Below are 18,681 nucleotides of genomic sequence, written 5' to 3' on the forward strand. Positions count from 1 at the left end.
TTTTTTGCCCTAACCCAAATAAGCATGCATTGCGGAAATGTTAAGCATATGTGCAAACGTCAAATCTAAATGTCACGCAGAACAAAAATTGGAAATCGAGTTAGGTTTTCACGCTGCAAATTCAATATGGGTTGCTCTCATACAAGTTGTATGTGCATGGGACATTTTTGACAGAAAATGACTTGCGTGCGTTTGTGTTAGGTTGGTATGTGAGTGTGTGGATGGGTACATGAAAATATGGGAAAGCCGAAAGATAGTTATGCACGTATAGGTAAAAAATTTCCGTTCTAAGTAACGTTCTCTGTCACGGCGGTAGCTATAAAAGGGCGCAACTTTATGCAACGGGCAAAGTATTATTTTATCAGTGCCCAGTGGGAGTGAGTGCAGTTTATTAAAAGTTTGTGTCCGAAAAGGAATTACAATCATATTTTTGAAGTGCGCGGCTTAAAGCGAAAAACAAAAAAAGGTTTGTTGTGTGCGAATTAAAGCGGAACAAAGTTGTGCGCGCCGGAAAGTTTTTTTGCGAAACGTGAAATAAAGGATGCAGAAAGGAATAAAGGGCAAGGAGATCTGACTAACCACCAAGCAGTTCCGGACTCAGGACAGCAACATAAGTTCCTGGAAAGTACAATGGTTTTTTTTTGCACTGAATTTTTTGTATCTCCTTCCAACTTGGCATGTCCACTGGGGAACTGGCTTCCATATAGCCAATTTTCCAAGCAAGCTAAGAGAAAACTCGCATACATATATTCACGCAGACCAAAAAAAAATTTGTTTTAGCATCACCAGTATTTCCACACTAGGAATTTTTGAAGAATAATGTTTTTTTTTGTATATTAACAGGGCACTCCCTTTTGGAAAGAACCCACTGGCCAGAGAATTGAAAATCTCAGTTTCCGGCGTAAAGGCTAAATTGGCGACATTCCACCCATCATATTTTTGATATTGGCGGTGCAACGCTTAAAACAACACCACTATTTGCTTCCATCGACAACTACACCGGTTTCAACAACAATCACATCACGTTTTTATATTGGCGGCGCAACACCTACCACAACAACTACCATTCGCCTTCACCAACAACAACACCATTTTCTACAACAACAATTTCGATGCATATTCACTGCGGTTAACCACAACAGGTGTCTGCAACACGGATACATCGCCACCACAACAACCACCATTACTCATGTTTATATAGGCCAGCAAAAAATACCACAACAACTACAACATTTCGTTATAACGCTGGAAAAAGGGTGCCTGCGACACGAAAACAACTACAACATCACAACTGTATCAGCTACCAGATTGAAGGAGCAACACAAGGCGCAAGATACATTTTTTTACCTTTGTATTATACAATTATTTTTACTTGCTTTTTTCTGTACATACCCATATTAGAGGTATTATTATTTGGACCAAAATGTGTAAGTAGGCCTGGAGGACGCAAAGTGTCTAATAAATTAGGGATTAATTTGACCGCGTGGCGGGTTTAGAGGAGTTATGCCGGTCACTCCTAGAGGGGATATAAGTAAATTTGTAAACGGTTGGACAGTTTTTTTGTCGTTCATTTTTCTATTTTTCACAAGTTTTGGTTTGATTCCAGTTGGAAGAGTTCTTGTATTTGCATTGTTTTTAGCAAACTTTCGTTTTTTTTCCTTGCATTTTATTTTTTTTTCACCATACTTCCACCCACACACTTGTGTAAGAACCTATGTGGTTCATCTAAATTTTCTTTCATTTAATAATTTTTTTTGCACTTACTGCGTTTTAGATAGTATTATTAAGTTCCTTTGAACATACATATTAATATTGACAATTCAAATAATAATTATTAATAATTAATCGCCACCACAACAACCACCATTACTCATGTTTATATAGGCCAGCAAAAAATACCACATCAACTACAACATTTCGTTATAACGCTGGAAAAAGGGTGCCTGCGACACGAAAACAACTACAACATCACAACTGTATCAGCTACCAGATTAAAGGAGCAACACAAGGCGCAAGATACATTTTTTTTCCTTTGTATTATACAATTATTTTTACTTGCTTTTTTCTGTACATAATACCCATATTAGAGGTGTTATTATTTGGACCAAAATGTGTAAGTAGGCCTGGAGGACGCAAAGTGTCTAATAAATTAGGGATTAATATGACCGCGTGGCGGGTTTAGAGGAGTTATGCCGGTCACTCCTAGAGGGGATATAAGTAAATTTGTAAACGGTTGGACAGTTTTTTTGTCGTTCATTTTTCTATTTTTCACAAGTTTTGGTTTGATTCCAGTTGGAAGAGTTCTTGCACTTGCATTGTTTTTAGCAAACTTTTGTTTTTTTTCCTTGCATTTTATTTTTTTTTTCACCATACTTCCACCCACATACTTGTGTAAGAACCTATGTGGTTCACCTAAATTTTCTTTCATTTAATAATTTTTTTTGCACTTACTGCGTTTTAGATAGTATTATTAAGTTCCTTTGAACATACATATTAATATTGACAATTCAAATAATAATTATTAATAATTAATAATAATTAATTAATTATTAATAAGTATTGACAATTTAATATAAGTACTTTTTATACGTTCTACTTAGTTTTATTCATTTTCATAATTTTGTTTTTATTGAATAACTTTATGTTTTGAATTTTATTGGTAAATTTAATAGCCTTGTTTAATATAATTTGATAATTTTGATTGAGCTTTAGGCCAGATTATTGAATAAAACTTCTTTTTTAGTAGTATTCAAAATATATTTATTTTTCGATATTTCGACTTCAATCTGAAGTCATCATCAAGAATCTACGAAAAGAAAACAATTAACATTTTTAAACATACATTTCCGTAGCAACGGATATTTCGACTTCAATCTGAAGTCATCATCAAGAATCTACGAAAAGAAAACAATTAACATTTTTAAACATTCCGTTGCTACGGAAATGTATGTTTAAAAATGTTAATTGTTTTCTTTTCGTAGATTCTTGATGATGACTTCAGATTGAAGTCGAAATATCGAAAAATAAATATATTTTGAATACTACTAAAAAAGAAGTTTTATTCAATAATCTGGCCTAAAGCTCAATCAAAATTATCAAATTTATGTTTTGAAAATATATATTTCTATCTTTACATTTACTTCGTTTTATAGTTCTTTCTTAATGAAAAAGTGGATTTTTAAAGTAAATTTTGCATTGAAGAAACAAAATACCTTCTTTTATAAAAAAGGTTTATCTGACTAGCTCGATATCCGCGTTCTTAGTTATACGAATATAAGTAAATATAGCCAGGATTAGCTTGAAATCAAATAACCAAAGTCCTTTTTAATTTCAAACTTCACAATCCACATTTTCTTTTAGCACACTGTTTGGAGTTGTCACTCAATTTTTACACACACTTATGCAATTGTTTTAGTGTTTGTGTGGCCGACTCTTCTTTGTTTAATTAACTAACTCAACGTCCAAGATCACAAGCGAGTGATCTGGCTGAGTATTGAGAAAAGAAAAAAATAGTGTACCGGATAAATGTATGTGCATTGGGCATATATGCTTTGAGTTGTCACTCAATTTTTACACACACTTATGCAATTGTTTTAGTGTTTGTGTGGCCGTCTCTTCTTTGTTTAATTAACTAACTCAACGTCCAAGATCACAAGCGAGTGATCTGGCTGAGTATTGAGAAAAGAAAAAAATAGTGTACCGGATAAATGTATGTGCATTGGGCATATATGCTTTGAGTGTTTTCTCTTTGCAGTTCGCGAACTCAACTTCGTGCAGGTGCCTCCAACCCTCCAACGGAATGAGTAACACGGTGAGTGACAATATTGTAAATTTGGAGAAGTATATATGCACGTATGAATGTATGTACATATATTGCCAGCCAATTCCTAGTCTTGAAAAATTAGAAGAGGAATTGGCAACGACAAAAGAAATCGGAATAATATATGTGCATGCACAAAACCTCACAAACATACGTTTGCATTTACATACTTTTTTTTGACATATATATAAATTCCTTTGATGACCTACTTTTGCTTTGTGCAAAATTGATTTTGTATTTACTTGTGCGATTGCGGTAGGTCAGGGATTATGATTTTAAAATTATTGGTTTACTATTTTTATATACTTCGCCTGAATTTTGTATCTGTAGATTTTAAGATAGGTGTCAGTAAGATAACACATTAGGGTGGTTCATAAACCTTTTTTTTTTACTAGTACAAGGAACCTCACCTCTTGTTTCCAGTGTCAGATTTGGGGGCACTGTAAGAAAGTAGGAGTCGGCAGAGCGCCCATGGTTCAGCGCAAGTTGAAGAGGGAGAGTAGACTCCACCTGACAGGACAGGCCTCCAGCTTTTCTCCCCCTATGCTCTCCCCCTTCTAACTTTGCCCTCATGTCGATTTACATCTTTTTCAGCCATTTATTTTCCTTTCCACAATGCAGGTATGAACCCTCTTTTTGCTCATGTGGCTCTGGGTGAGGACGGTGGCTGAATGCCCCGCCCAAGACGACGAGCTAGCCTGGGATGCAAGCATACCTGCTTGCCGCCGCTTCGGGACTTTTTCGGGATGCTTTTTGGATCCTTCTGTCATAATTTCTGCATGATATTCGCGATCCGTCCCTGATCCCGTCAGTGGCATTCCGGGACTTTTTCGCGATCATTTGTGGATAGTTTTCAGGATCCATCTGGGATCCCGTAGGGGTTAAATCGATACCCCTTCGGAATCATTTCTCTATAGTTTTCGGGATCCGTCCGCGATCCCGTCGGGGTTATTTTGGGAAATTTTCGGGACTATTTCGGGATCCCCTGGGGATCCTTCAGGGGTAATTTCTGTATCATTTTGGGACCCTTCCGGGATCATTACTGGGTAGTTTTCGGGATCAGTCCGGCACCCCGTCGGGGAAATTTCGGCACTTTCTCTGGAATATGTCAGGGCCATTTAGGGACTGGTACGGGATTATTTCTGGATGGTTTTCGGGATCCGTACGGAATCCCGTTGGGATTATTTCGGGATAATTTTGGCACCCTTCCGGGATAATTTCTGAATGATTTTAGGGATACGTCCGGTATCGGGATCCCGTTGGTGTAATTTCGGGATGATACTGGAATCCTTCCGTCATCATTTCTGGATGATTTTCGCGATCCGTCCGGGATCCCGTGAGGGTAATTTCGGGATTTTTTCGCCATCATTTCTGGATAGATCATTACATCCTTTATAAAGTATGATCAAAGGAACTGGGACAAATCCGTTAGCGATGCCGCATTTGCACTACGCAGCGTTGCACTCATAACTACTACCTTCGTAGTAGAGTCGGTAGCAATGCTGAGCATTAGCCCCTGCCCCCGTCTTCTCCCCCCTCTTTTCCGACAGCAATCGTGCAGGTCAGGGAAACAGACTCTTAGTCCCTACCTCCGTTTGCACCGTTTGCCAGCACAGAATATATAGGTTTGCGACATCCGCCCAACGCAGCTCCTGCCTTGGGTGGTGCCACTTTCCTAGATGTTTTGGTCTCCGCGACGGCAACCCCCCGACGGGTTTCATCGCGCCATGTTGCCAGGTCGCAAATCCAAATCATCCGGGTACCCCAATGCGTGCCCAAGGACGCCCAGTCCCAGGGCGATAACAGAAATTGCGTCCTGGCCTTCCACAACCCAGGCGTAGTCACCCGTCACTTACCCCTAGAGTGGCGGCGTCTCCCCTTATGCACTTCAGAATTCTGCAGTTAAACTGTAATGGACTAACCGGGAAGATTACGGAGATAGTCGATTTCATAAAGCAGCACAACATCCGCATTGCTGCGATTCAAGAGACTAAACTCACAGCAAGATCTGCATTGCAGACTTGCTCTGTGTATAATGTCCACAGGAAAGACCGCGAGAGCGGAAATGGAGGCGGCCTCGCGTTTATCATACAGCCCTCTGTGTAATATTATATATTTGATCCTGGCATCGACCGCAGGGACAATGTCTTAGAACGTCAAGGCCTATCTGTCCGGTCAGGCGATGCAAACCTAGAAATCATCAACATCTACATCCCTCCTGCCACCTGTTGCCGCAGTGGATACCGCCCTAATATCAGAGCCTTACTCACTGGAAACAATCGCATTAGCTTAGGCGATTTCAATGCCCATCATGATCTATGACATTCAAACTTGTGGGCGGACAGTAGGGGTGAGATGTTGGCGGATCAAATAGAAGAAACGACGTTCTGCACAATAAACGGAGACGCCCCCACACGTATGGTAGGAAGCTGTCACAGTTCGCCAGATATCTCAATCGTGAGCGCAGAACTCGTAAACTGCGTCAACTGGCAGCCGATGGTAATATTGGCATCCGACCACCTACCCATACTTATTTCGCACGAGCGTACCGCCGACTTCATCGTCACCGAAAAACGCACTTTCGTAAACTTCAAAAAAGGAAAGTGAGAAGAATATAAATCTTTTACAGACAACCGCTTTGCTGCCCTCCCTATCTCGACTGATGCCCGCCAAGGGGAGCGTGCCTTCCGTAAGGTCAATGAATCCGCCTCGGCACATTTCATTCCCGCCGGAAGATTTCCCGAAATCCGGCTCCACTTCCCGGCGGAGGCCGCAAACTTAGCGAGAGAACGTGACCTTATAAGACAGTTTGATCCAGGCCACCCCCAAATATGGGATATAAACCAACGCATCAGATTGCTTGTGGACGAACACAAGCGGGCGAAATGGCAAGAGCACCTAAGAGGTTGTAACCTCTCTACCGGTGTGGGTAAACTTTGGTCCACTGTAAAGTCCCTATCGAATCCGACTAAGCACAAACACAAAGCTTCCATCGCCTTTGGCGACAAAGTGCTGTCGGATGCGAAAAAATGCGCGAGTGCTTTCTGCCGACAATACATAATGCATCCTACGGTCGACAAAGATAGACGGAGAGCCGCTAGACACGCACATAAACACAAATTCAGCGCGTCACTAATCACCATCACCGCTAAAGAGGTTGAGGACGCCATTGGTCGTGCTAAACCATCCAAAGCAGTGGGCCCAGACGGCATAGCCATGCCGATGCTTAAAAGCCTAGAGAAAGAGGGTTTCAAATATTTAGCGCATGTCTTCAACCTGTCTCTTTCCACCTTTGTCATACCCGAGAAATGGTCCCGCTACTAGAGCCTGGGAAACCAGCTAACATAGGTGAGTCGTATCGTCCGATATCCCTCCTATCGCCAGTGGCAAAGACGTTTGAAGCCATTTTGCTCCCTTATTTCCAAGCAAATTTGCAGCTAGCCTCACATTAGCATGGCTTCAGAAAACTCCATAGCACTACCACCGCGCTAAATGCCATTGGCACCCAGATAAATTGCGGTTTAAATCAATACCCCCACCATAGAACAGTACTCGTAGCGCTAGACCTATCAAAAGCTTTTGATACGGTCAACAATGGCTCGTTCCTGCAAAACCTGGAAGGGTCTACCCCTCCCCCATGTCTTAAAAGGTGGACCGCAAATTATCTGGGTGGTCGGCAGGCATCGGTGCAATTTAGAAACGAAACATCAAAACCAAGGAGAATTAAACAAGGGGTGCCACAGGGTGGTGTCCTATCCCCACTTTTGTTTAATTTCTACATCTCTAAGCTACCTTCACCACCGGAAGGAGTCACAATCGTTTCCTACGCCGATGACTGCACAATAATGGCCACAGGCCCAAAGAGCGATGCGCTATGCAATAAAATAAACGGCTACCCTGATCTCTCCAGTTTTTTCGCCTCGCGAAACCTGGCATTATCACCGACTAAATCTTCCGCGACCTTATTTACAACATGGACGTCCCAAATGTCGACCATTTTGAACATCCACGTCGATGGCACTACGCTACCGACTGTCCTACACCCCAAAATCTTGGGTGTGACGTTCGATCAGGATCTACATTTTGGTGAGCACGCAGCCGCAATCGTTCCGAGAATTCAGAGGCGTAACAAAATCCTCAAATCCCTCGCTGGCAGTACCTGGGGAAAAGATAAAGAAACTCTCAAGACTACATACAAAGCAATTAGCCAGCCGATTACGTGCTACGCGTCACCCATATGGTCGCCAAGCCTAAAAATTACTCACTGGAAGAAACTACAGGCCTGCCAAAATACTGCTCTCAGAATCGCCACGCTCTGTCTTCTTATGTCCCCAGAACACCATCTGCATAATGAGGCGAGAATACTCCCCATCAGGGAGAGAAATGAGATGCTGACCAAACAGTTCCTGTTGAATACCCAGAAACCTAAGCATCCCAACAGACATCTGATTGATGAACCAGCACCGCCTAGGGGCTTAAGGAGTCATCTCCGTAAGCATTTTGAGAAAATACGACACCCGAGAACCTAGCCGTATGAATCGAAAAAACACAAGCAGGTCCTTGGTGAACTCCATATACAGGCGTGGGACCAAAACTCGCGGAAAAGGAACGCATACTCCCCAGGGAAACGCGTGTCACTCTTGCTCAACTTCGTTCTGGATACTGTAACAGGTTAAACTCTTACCTATCCAGAATCAACCCCGACATACAAAATGTATGCCCCGCTTGCAATGTGTCCCCACATGACTCCAACCATCTTTTTAATTGTAATGTGGAACCAACGCTTCTAACACCCTTTCCTTATGGTCCACCCCTGTTGAAACGGCAAGTTTCCTTGTACTCCCGTTAGAGGATATTGATGACAATTTGTGATCGCTCGCGGCTATTAGGTGGGACGAAGCATTGCTACAACAACAACAACAGCATGCTGTATCATACGAGCTATACCGAAAGCTGGCGGCAGTGAAAGATGTTGATTGCGAGATAGAAGCGCAAAGCAATAAAATGCAGATGATAAGAAATAAGATAATGAAAGAGCTGAAGTTGGCCCATGATAGGAGTAAAAAGATATATGACACTAGAAGTAGAGATGTGAAGTTTCAGATTGGACAAGTGGTATATCGCCGAAACTTCAAACAAAGCTCCCAAGTTGATAATTACAACGCCAAGTTAGCCCGAAACAAATTAAATGTATAGTTTTAATGTAATCGGGAATTCAATGTATGAACTTGGCGACAGTAGTGTAAAAAAGATCGGCGTATACCACGCCAAAGACATTTTCGCTAAATAGTCATATGTTTTTTTTTTTTGTAGTGTTAGTACCTTTGTTCAATGTTTTGTATGTGTTCTAGGTTATTTATTTGTTATTTAACGTAGTTTATTTATTTATTTATTGACGTATTTCATTTATTAGATTAGGGACGTAAGTGATTATCCTGTGATATTTTATTTCTTTTTTTATTATTCTAGATTTTAGATTCTATCTGTGATATAGGTTATGTATGGTAAAAGGAGTAGAAGTAACCCAGTGACTTAATATGTAGATGTAGCAATAGAACCAAAAGAAAAGTTTGCAGGCTGCGTTCGAATTTTTTTCTTACGCACACGCTCCATAGTGCAGGCACCATCGGCAGTTGAGAGCCTGTAACGAAAGCCTTGCAACGTAAGCACTGGTTCGATATTTTATTTCTTTTTTTATTATTCTAGATTTTAGATTCTATCTGTGATATAGGTTATGTATGCTAAAAGAAGTAGAAGTAACCCAGTGACTTAATATGTAGATGTAGCAATAGAACCAAGCATTGACAATAAAAATAAGCCCGGTATTGAGTCGCGGGTCGAGACCACACGTTGGACGGGAAACAAAAGTTTGCAGGCTGCATTCGAATTTTTTTCTTACGCACACGCTCCATAGTGCAGGCACCATCGGCAGTTGAGAGCCTGTAACGATAGCCTTGCAACGTAAGCACAGGTTTGAATGGATGACGGCATGTATCTGTGACTACGTGTGATGTGTCTAGGTTCGTGTGTTGGCCCCAATGTTGCAATGACTGTCGCAACAGCACAACGGCAACATTGTGTCTGCAGTATATACGATGTTGCTGACGGCGTAGCAACATTGCAGTAAAGACACGATCTAAATGTATCTGTGTAGGTGTTAGTTTGCGTAAGCGTTTAAGTGTAATAATGTATGACATGCCAACCTAATAAAACCGCACTGCGTTTTTTTTAGCGCACTCAAACAACCGGCATTTTTTGCCCTAACCCAAATAAGCATGCATTGCGGAAATGTTAAGCATATGTGCAAACGTCAAATCTAAATGTCACGCAGAACAAAAATTGGAAATCGAGTTAGGTTTACACGCTGCAAATTCAATTTGGGTTGCTCTCATAGAAGTTGTATGTGCATGAGACATTTTTGACAGAAAATGACTTGCGTGCGTTTGTGTTAGGTTGGCATGTGAGTGTGTGGATGGGTACATGAAAATACGGGAAAGCTGAAAGATAGTTATGCACGTATAGGTAAAAATTTACCGTTCTAAGTAACGTTCTCTGCCACGGCGGTAGCTATAAAAGGGCGCAACTTTAGGCAACGGGCAAAGTATTATTTTATCAGTGCCCAGTGGGAGTGAGTGCAGTTTATTTAAAAGTTTGTGTCCGAAGAGGAATTACAATCATATTTTTGAAGTGCGCGGCTTAAAGCGAAAAACAAAAAAGGGTTTGTTGTGTGCGAATAAAAGTGGAACAAAGTTGTGCGCGCCGGAAAGTTTTTTTTGCGAAACGTGAAATAAAGGATGCAGAAAGGAATAAAGGGCAAGGAGATCTGACTAACCACCAAGCAGTTCCCGACTCAGGACACCAGCATAAGTTCCTGGAAAGTACAATGGTTTTTTTTTGCACTGAATTTTTTGTATCTCCTTCCAACTTGGCATGTCCACTGGGGAACTGGCTTCCATATAGCCAATTTTCCAAGCAAGCCAAGAGAAAACTCGCATACATATATTCACGCAGACCAAAAAAAAATTTGTTTTAGCATCACCAGTATTTCCACACTAGGAATTTTTGAAGAATAATGTTTTTTTTTTTGTGTATTAACAGGGCACTCCCTTTTGGAAAGAACCCACTGGGCAGAGAATTGAAAATCCCGGTTTCCAGCGTAAAGGCTAAATTGGCGACATTCCACCCATCATATTTTTGATATTGGCGGTGCAACGCTTAAAACAACACCACTATTTGCTTCCATCGACTACATCCGGTTTCAACAACAATCACATCACGTTTTTATATTGGCGGCGCAACACCTACCACAACAACTACCATTCGCCTTCACCAACAACAACACCATTTTCTACAACAACAATTTCGATGCATATTCACTGCGGTTAACCACAACAGGTGTCTGCAACACCGATACATCGCCACCACAACAACCACCATTACTCATGTTTATATAGGCCAGCAAAAAATACCACAACTATAACATTTCGTTATAACGCTGGAAAAAGGGTGCCTGCAACACGAAAACAACTACAACATCACAACTGTATCAGCTACCAGATTGAAGGAGCAACACAAGGTGCAAGATACATTTTTCTACCTTTGTATTATACAATTATTTTTACTTGCTTTTTTCTGTACATACCCATATTAGAGGTGTTATTATTTGGACCAAAATGTGTAAGTAGGCCTGGAGGACACAAAGTTAAGCAGGGGAGTTCTGTTTCTAATAAATTAGGGATTAATATGACCGCGTGGCGGGTTTAGAGGAGTTATGCCGGTCACTCCTAGAGGGGATATAAGTAAATTTGTAAACGGTTGGACAGATTTTTTTGTCGTTCATTTTTCTTTTTTTCACAAGTTTTGGTTTCATTCCAGTTGGAAGAGTTCTTGCACTTGCATTGTTTTTAGCAAACTTTCGTTTTTTTTCCTTTCATTTTATTTATTATTTTTATTTATTTTATTTCATCATATTTCCACCCACACACTTGTGTAAGAATTTTCTTTCATTTAATAATTTTTTTTGCACTTACTGCGTTTTAGATAGTATTATTAAGTTCCTTTGAACATACATATTAATATTGACAATTCAAATAATAATTATTAATAGTTAATAATAATTAATTAATTATTAATAAGTATTGATAATTTAATATAAGTACTTTTTATACGTTCTACTTAGTTTTATTAATTTTCATAATTTTGTTTTTATTGAATAACTTTATGTTTTGAAAATATATATTTCTATCTTTACATTTACTTTGATTTATAGTTCTTTCTTAATAAAAAAGTGAATTTTTAAAGTAAATTTCATTGAAGAAACACCATACCTTCTTTTATAAAAAAGGTTTATCTGACTAGCTTGATATCCTCCGCGTTCTTAGTTATACGAATATAAGTAAATATAGCCAGGATTAGCTTGAAATCAAATAACCAAAGTCCTTTTTAATTTCAAACTTCACAATCCACATTTTCTTTTAGCACACTGTTTGGAGTTGTCACTCAATTTTTACACACACTTATGCAATTGTTTTAGTGTTTGTGTGGCCGGCTCTTCTTTGTTTAATCAACTAACTCAACGTCCAAGATCACAAGCGAGTGATCTGGCTGAGTATTGAGAAAAGAAAAAATAGTGTACCGGATAAATGTATGTGCATTGGGCATATATGCTTTGAGTGTTTTCTCTTTGCAGCTCGCAAACTCAACTTCATGCAGGCGCCTCCAACCCTCCAACGGAATGAGTAACACGGTGAGTGACAATATTGTAAATTTGGAGAAGTATATATGCACGTATGAATGTATGTACATATATTGCCAGCCAATTCCTAGTCTTGAAAAATTAGAAGAGGAATTGGCAACGACAAAAGAAATCGGAATAATATATGTGCATGCACAAAACCTCACAAACATACGTTTGCATTTACATACTTTTTTTGACATACATAAAAATTCCTTATTTCTTTGATGACCTACTTTTGCTTTGTGCAAAATTGATTTTGTATTTACTTGTGCGATTCCGGTAGGTCAGGGATTAGGGTTTTAAAATTATTGGTTTACTATTTTTTTATAATTCGCCTGAATTTTGTATCTGTAGATTTTAAGATAGGTATCAGTAAGATAAAACATTAGGGTGGTTCATAAACCTTTTTTTTTACTAGTACAAGGAACCTCACCTCTTGTTTCCAATGTCAGATTTGGGGGCACTGTAAGAAAGTAGGAGTCGGCAGAGCGCCCATGGTTCAGCGCAAGTTGAAGAGGGAGAGTAGACTCCACCTGACAGGACAGGCCTCCAGCTTTTCTCCCCCTATGCTCTCCCCTTTCTAACTTTGCCCTCATGTCGATTTACATCTTTTTCAGCAATTTCTTTTCCTTTCCACAATGCAGGTATGAACCCTCTTTTTGCTCATGAGGCTCTGGGTGAGGACGGTGGCTGAATGCCCCGCCCAAGACGACGAGCTAGCCTGGGATGCAAGCATACCTGCTTGCCGCCGCTTCGGGACTTTTTAGGGATGAGTTTGGGATCCTTCTGTCATAATTTCTGCATGATATTCGCGGTCCGTCCCTGATCCCGTCAGTGGCATTTCGGGACTTTTTCGCGATCATTTGTGGATAGTTTTCGGGATCCATCTGGGATCCCGTAGGGGTTAAATCGGTATCCCTTCGCGATCATTTCTCTACAGTTTTCGGGATCCGTCCGCGATCCCGTCGGGGTTATTTTGGGAAATTTTCGGGACTATTCCGGGGTCACCTGGGGATCCTTCAGGGGTAATTTCTGTATCATTTTGGGACCCTTCCGGGATCATTACTGGGTAGTTTTCGGGATCAGTCCGGCACCCCGTCGAGGAAATTTCGGCACTTTCTCTGGAATATGTCAGGGCCATTTAGGGACTGGTACGGGATTATTTCTGGATGGTTTTCGGGATCCGTACGGCATCCCGTTGGGATTATTTCGGGATAATTTTGGCACCCTTCCGGGATAATTTCTGAATGATTTTAGGGATACGTCCGGTATCGGGATCCCGTTGGTGTAATTTCGGGATGATATTGGAATCCTTCCGTCATCATTTCTGGATGATTTTCGCGATCCGTCCGGGATCTTGTGAAGGTCATTTTGGGATTTTTTCGCCATCATTTCTGGATAGTCCGGCCGGGATCCCGTAAGAGTTATTTCGGGATCCTTTGAGGATCTTTCCGGAATCATTTCTGGATGGTTTTAGGGATCTCGTCCGGGTTATTTCATTTGGGGACTTCCGGTATAATTTCTGGATCCCGTCAGAGTCATTTCGGGAATTTTTTTAGACTATTTCGGGATTATATGGGGAATATTCGGGCATCGTAACTGGATGGTTTCCGAGATCAGTCCGGGATCCGGTCATTTCGGAATCTTTTCGGTACCCTTCAGGGATTATTACTGTATAGTTTTCGGGACCCCGTCGGGGTAATTTCGGGACTTTTTCGGGATCATTTGAGAACCCTTCCGGCATCGTTTCTGAATGGTTTTCGGGAACCGTCCGCGGTTCCGTCAGGGTTATTTCGGAATCATTTGGGGACCCTTCCGGCATCATTTCTGGATAATTTTCGGGATCCCGTCGTGGTTATTTCGTGAATTTTTCTGGACTATGTAGCGATAATTTCTGAATGGTTTTTGGGATCCGTCCGGGATCCATCAAGGTCATTTCGTGACTATTTCGGGATCATTTGGGGACCCCTTAGGAATCATTTCTGGATGGATTTCGGGATTGGTCCGGGATCCCGTCGGTATCATTTCGGGACTGTTTTGATATCATTTTGGGACCCTTCGAAACCAGTAGTTCAGCATACATGCGAGCTTTTATGGCCATGGATTTGCTGCAACTTATTCGTAATTAAAATTCGGTATGTTTTGTCTTTAATACTAACACAGGTTTTTCGTTCTATGTTTGAGTTTTTTTCAATGAATCCTGTAATTACACTTTTCCTTTTCCACTTTTTAATATTTTAACCAACTAAATACCCAAAAAGCAACACTATTTTATTTAAAAAATTCTTTTTGATTTTAGGTAATTGTAGTTTCACTCCCTTGTCCTATGAATAGTATTTCCTTCACTCCTGTCATATCAATTAATTGCACTTAAAAACAAAATGTATTTTTTTAATTCCAAAAAACTGTATTGTAATATTCACGTAAGCGTGACTTTCATGTTATCAGTTCATTAAGTACTTTTTTTTACCCTATTACAAAAATAAAATACGTTAGACAAAAATTATTTTTAAATAGATAACTTGATAAGCAGGCTAACGTGAATAGCCTATATATTTCTCCTAGCGGACGAGGCCGCGGGTAAAGGCTAGTAATATTACACCGCGTTACACACATTCTGTCCTATGAACCAAATATACTTTTTCGGAAAGGGGAGAAAAAATAAAAATACACGTGTATCGGCGATTTTCATGTACACGTCAGAATTTTTTTTTTATGTATAAAGTATAAAGCTCGTAGTGTCCGTCTGTCCGGTTTTTAACCCTTTTTCCGTGATCTAATCGATCTGAATTTTTGCAGGCAGACTCGTGGAAATATCTGTATCACACCAAATTTAAAAAAAAATAGATTTTTATTAATTCTCAGATTTTCCTGAATTAAAAAAAAAATTGTTTTCACTTTCTTCGGCATAAATTGAAGGGACTCCAAATTTTTAAACTACTAAAGCGTTCCGAAAAAAAAAATGTTTTTCGACTCCTCCTACTCCATATATTTGTAGTTTATCAATAGTAATTTTCTAACACTAAACTGTTTATGGCGAACAGACGGACACTACGAGCTTTATACATTATACCAGGGTTGCACCTTAACGTTAAGCTAATCGTTTATCAAAATATTTTCACCGTTTCCGTTGAAACACTTCGAAATATTATCGATAAAGAAATTATCAAGATAAATTGTATCTCGTTTTTAACCGAAACGAAAAGCTTTCGATAACGTTAAAAACGTTAACAAAAACGTGATACTTTATGTTTGAATTGTGCTGGCAATGCTATAGCCATGGAGAAGCCGTAAGGTGCTAACAGCGAGCGAACATACACACAAACTCCATGTAATTTGTTTGTGTAATTCGTTGGTGGTAATGTCAAAAATACTCTGAGAAATGTTCGTACTGTCAAAATTCATGAGAAAAGTTGCAATCAGCTTGGCTAATGCTTTCACCTTTAATGACTCCGCCATCAATCAGCTTTGCCAGCATAGTTTGAAATTAATAATCAACATAATTTGATTTCGTTTTGATATGGCAGAAAACGAAACAAATTCATTTCGTTAATTTGACGGTCTTAACGTTAATAAACGAAACGAAATGACTTTGTTTCGTTTACGAACGTTAATTATTGTAACGAAATGATATCGGTTCGTTGGTTAAGCATGAGGTGTACATGCAAATCGCCGATACACGTTTATTTTTATTTTTCCCCCCGAAAAAGTATATTTGGTTCATAGGACAGAATGAAAGCTAGTTTTTGTAACGCAGTATTATAAATGTGAAAGTTTGGATGTTTGGATGTCCAGACGTTTGTCTCTGCGACTCAATCACGCAAGAACGGCGGGACGGATTTGGATGAAATTTGGCATACATATAGCCAATAGTATAGAAGGATCTACTAGCTATATCTTTTTGAAAAGGGGGGAGGTCCCCGCCCCCTAGGAACAGTTAGAATTTAATTATTGTATTTTTTCGTCTTTGTGACTGAATCACGCCAGATCGACGGCACGGATTTTGATGAAATTTGGGACACAGATAGACAGTAGTCTACAGGCGAAATGGAAAGAGGGGTCCCACGAACAATTAGTTTTTAATAATTTTTACACGTTAGAACTTTACGTTTACTGACCTTCACCAATATTACAAACTCAATAGGTCAAATAAGTCGAGGGCTTACAAAGTGAGCAATGACACCTTCCGTCTCCTCACCCCCATTCCCCCTCACCCCCTCTGGTGCAAAATATATAAATTGTTGTAAATCAATATACATTTTCTCCTAAATCAATAATTTTTGGTATCTGGCTCATACAGATGGAGATCTATCCAATTTTGGAAAAACGATCGGTGGTGCTCTCCGTCTCCTCCCGCCATCCGCCCTCCTTCGATTGTTTTTATTAGCACGCTTTTATTAGCTTTACCTGTATTTGTAATTCACTTCAACGCGCCTGCTGCCTTATTAACATGCTTTTATAATTAGCTTCATCTTATTTGCAATCCTGTCAGGGTCATATCTTGACTTATAAGTGCCGACTTCGTGCCACTGTACCCTGTGCGTATGCTTTTTATGGCAGTCATTTCTGGACGTTTAATGTTGCTTTGCTGGTGAAGGGCGTCGCAAATCTCCTCTAGCGTAGTAATCTCATCGAGATCTCTGTACGGTAGTGTGACCATTTGGGACTTTGCTATAACTTAGCCGAGTCCTTTAGTACCGCTTCAATTTTTGCTTGGTAAGCGCTTGTTTTCCCACCTTGTGATATTTTCAGCTGTAGTAACAGCTTCTTCTTTTCGCCGCGTCTTCTCTTACGTTTCTTGCCGTCGTTTGTGACTACCCACGGGCCCTGGCATGACGTCTTTTGGTGTAGTAGTCGGCTTGACTACGTTGTTCTTCTTGGTCGAGTACGAGTTGTTCCTCGGTCGGTTTGCTGGGAAATGATCGATTTCTATCCTTGGCGCTTTAGCTTGCACGCAATTTTTGTTCCAAGTTCTTTACTTCTATGGCCGACTCGATGTACAGCACTTTTATTACGGAGGCCAAGCGCTTGATTTCTGCGTGTATATTATTACACCCTATGAAGAACTGCATCAACTCCTCAATCGCCTTGCCTAGCTTGGTCTCCTTTTTTTCTCCAGAGGGGGTTTGCTGATTTAATGTAGTTGACGCCTGCTTAATAGATCACTTAATGTTGGGGTGCCTGTTTGAGCCTTGCTGTCGGAGCTCTTTTTGCATTACTTCGGTGGAGCAGCCGGCGATGCTCCTTGCTCACTCCTTTGGGTTTCGTTACCACTTACGACGTATTGTTAAGGCCCTCAGCCGTTGGGCCACGCCCTTCTGGAGAGCGAGGTAGCTTCCTTCCTGCGAATGGATTGACGCCATTTCTTTCTCCTCTGTTCGGTTTTTTACGTTATTATTGTTCATCTATTTAATTGGGTCCCACTTGAGGCCGCTATCTTGGTCCGACTGTGCCGTACCCGTGGTTGCCTATGTGAAGGCAGGGAGGCCACGTGAAAGTCGACGCAGTCCCTCATGAATACTACGTTCAGAGCCAGATCAGTATTAATCGGGAAGATCTCAATCGAACCTACACCACCAAATTAATGATGACGGACTTTGAACGTACCCCAATGCTTGCCAAGATTTTAGCGGGACGGAGACGAATGGGACATTAACCGGAAAGTCATTTGGACAGGTCTGTCAAGTCGTGTACTGAGATTTCACCATGTCACAGTCGTCAGCCCTTAACAAACATATCCAAATCGTTGATTCCTGTATACCTTAATTAAGACCTTACTGGGCTCAGTCTTAATATGACAATCACTTTAAATTTACAAATAATTTACCTCTTTACCTTCCTGCGTGCGTATCCCATGTCTTATAGTTACCTTCCTATCTTGGGTAGGTATTCCCCCGAAGCAACCCCGGACTAGGCTGTGGATGCTTAATTCAGGGCGGCATCTACTCGTCCTGTCACTGGAGGTTTTCAGGGTGCTTAGGCCATTTACGCCAAATCCTCTTCACCAGCCGCTCTTGGTGGAGGGCTGCTTATTTGATATTCGCAGCCAACCTAGTTAATAGGTCGTTCACTGTCCGCCAGCAGTGACCCCTTGGTCTGAACTCAGGCATGCTCATATTAGCTT

Source organism: Eurosta solidaginis, chromosome 1 (genome assembly GCF_040869045.1).
Source record: "Eurosta solidaginis isolate ZX-2024a chromosome 1, ASM4086904v1, whole genome shotgun sequence".
Taxonomy (NCBI): domain Eukaryota; kingdom Metazoa; phylum Arthropoda; class Insecta; order Diptera; family Tephritidae; genus Eurosta; species Eurosta solidaginis.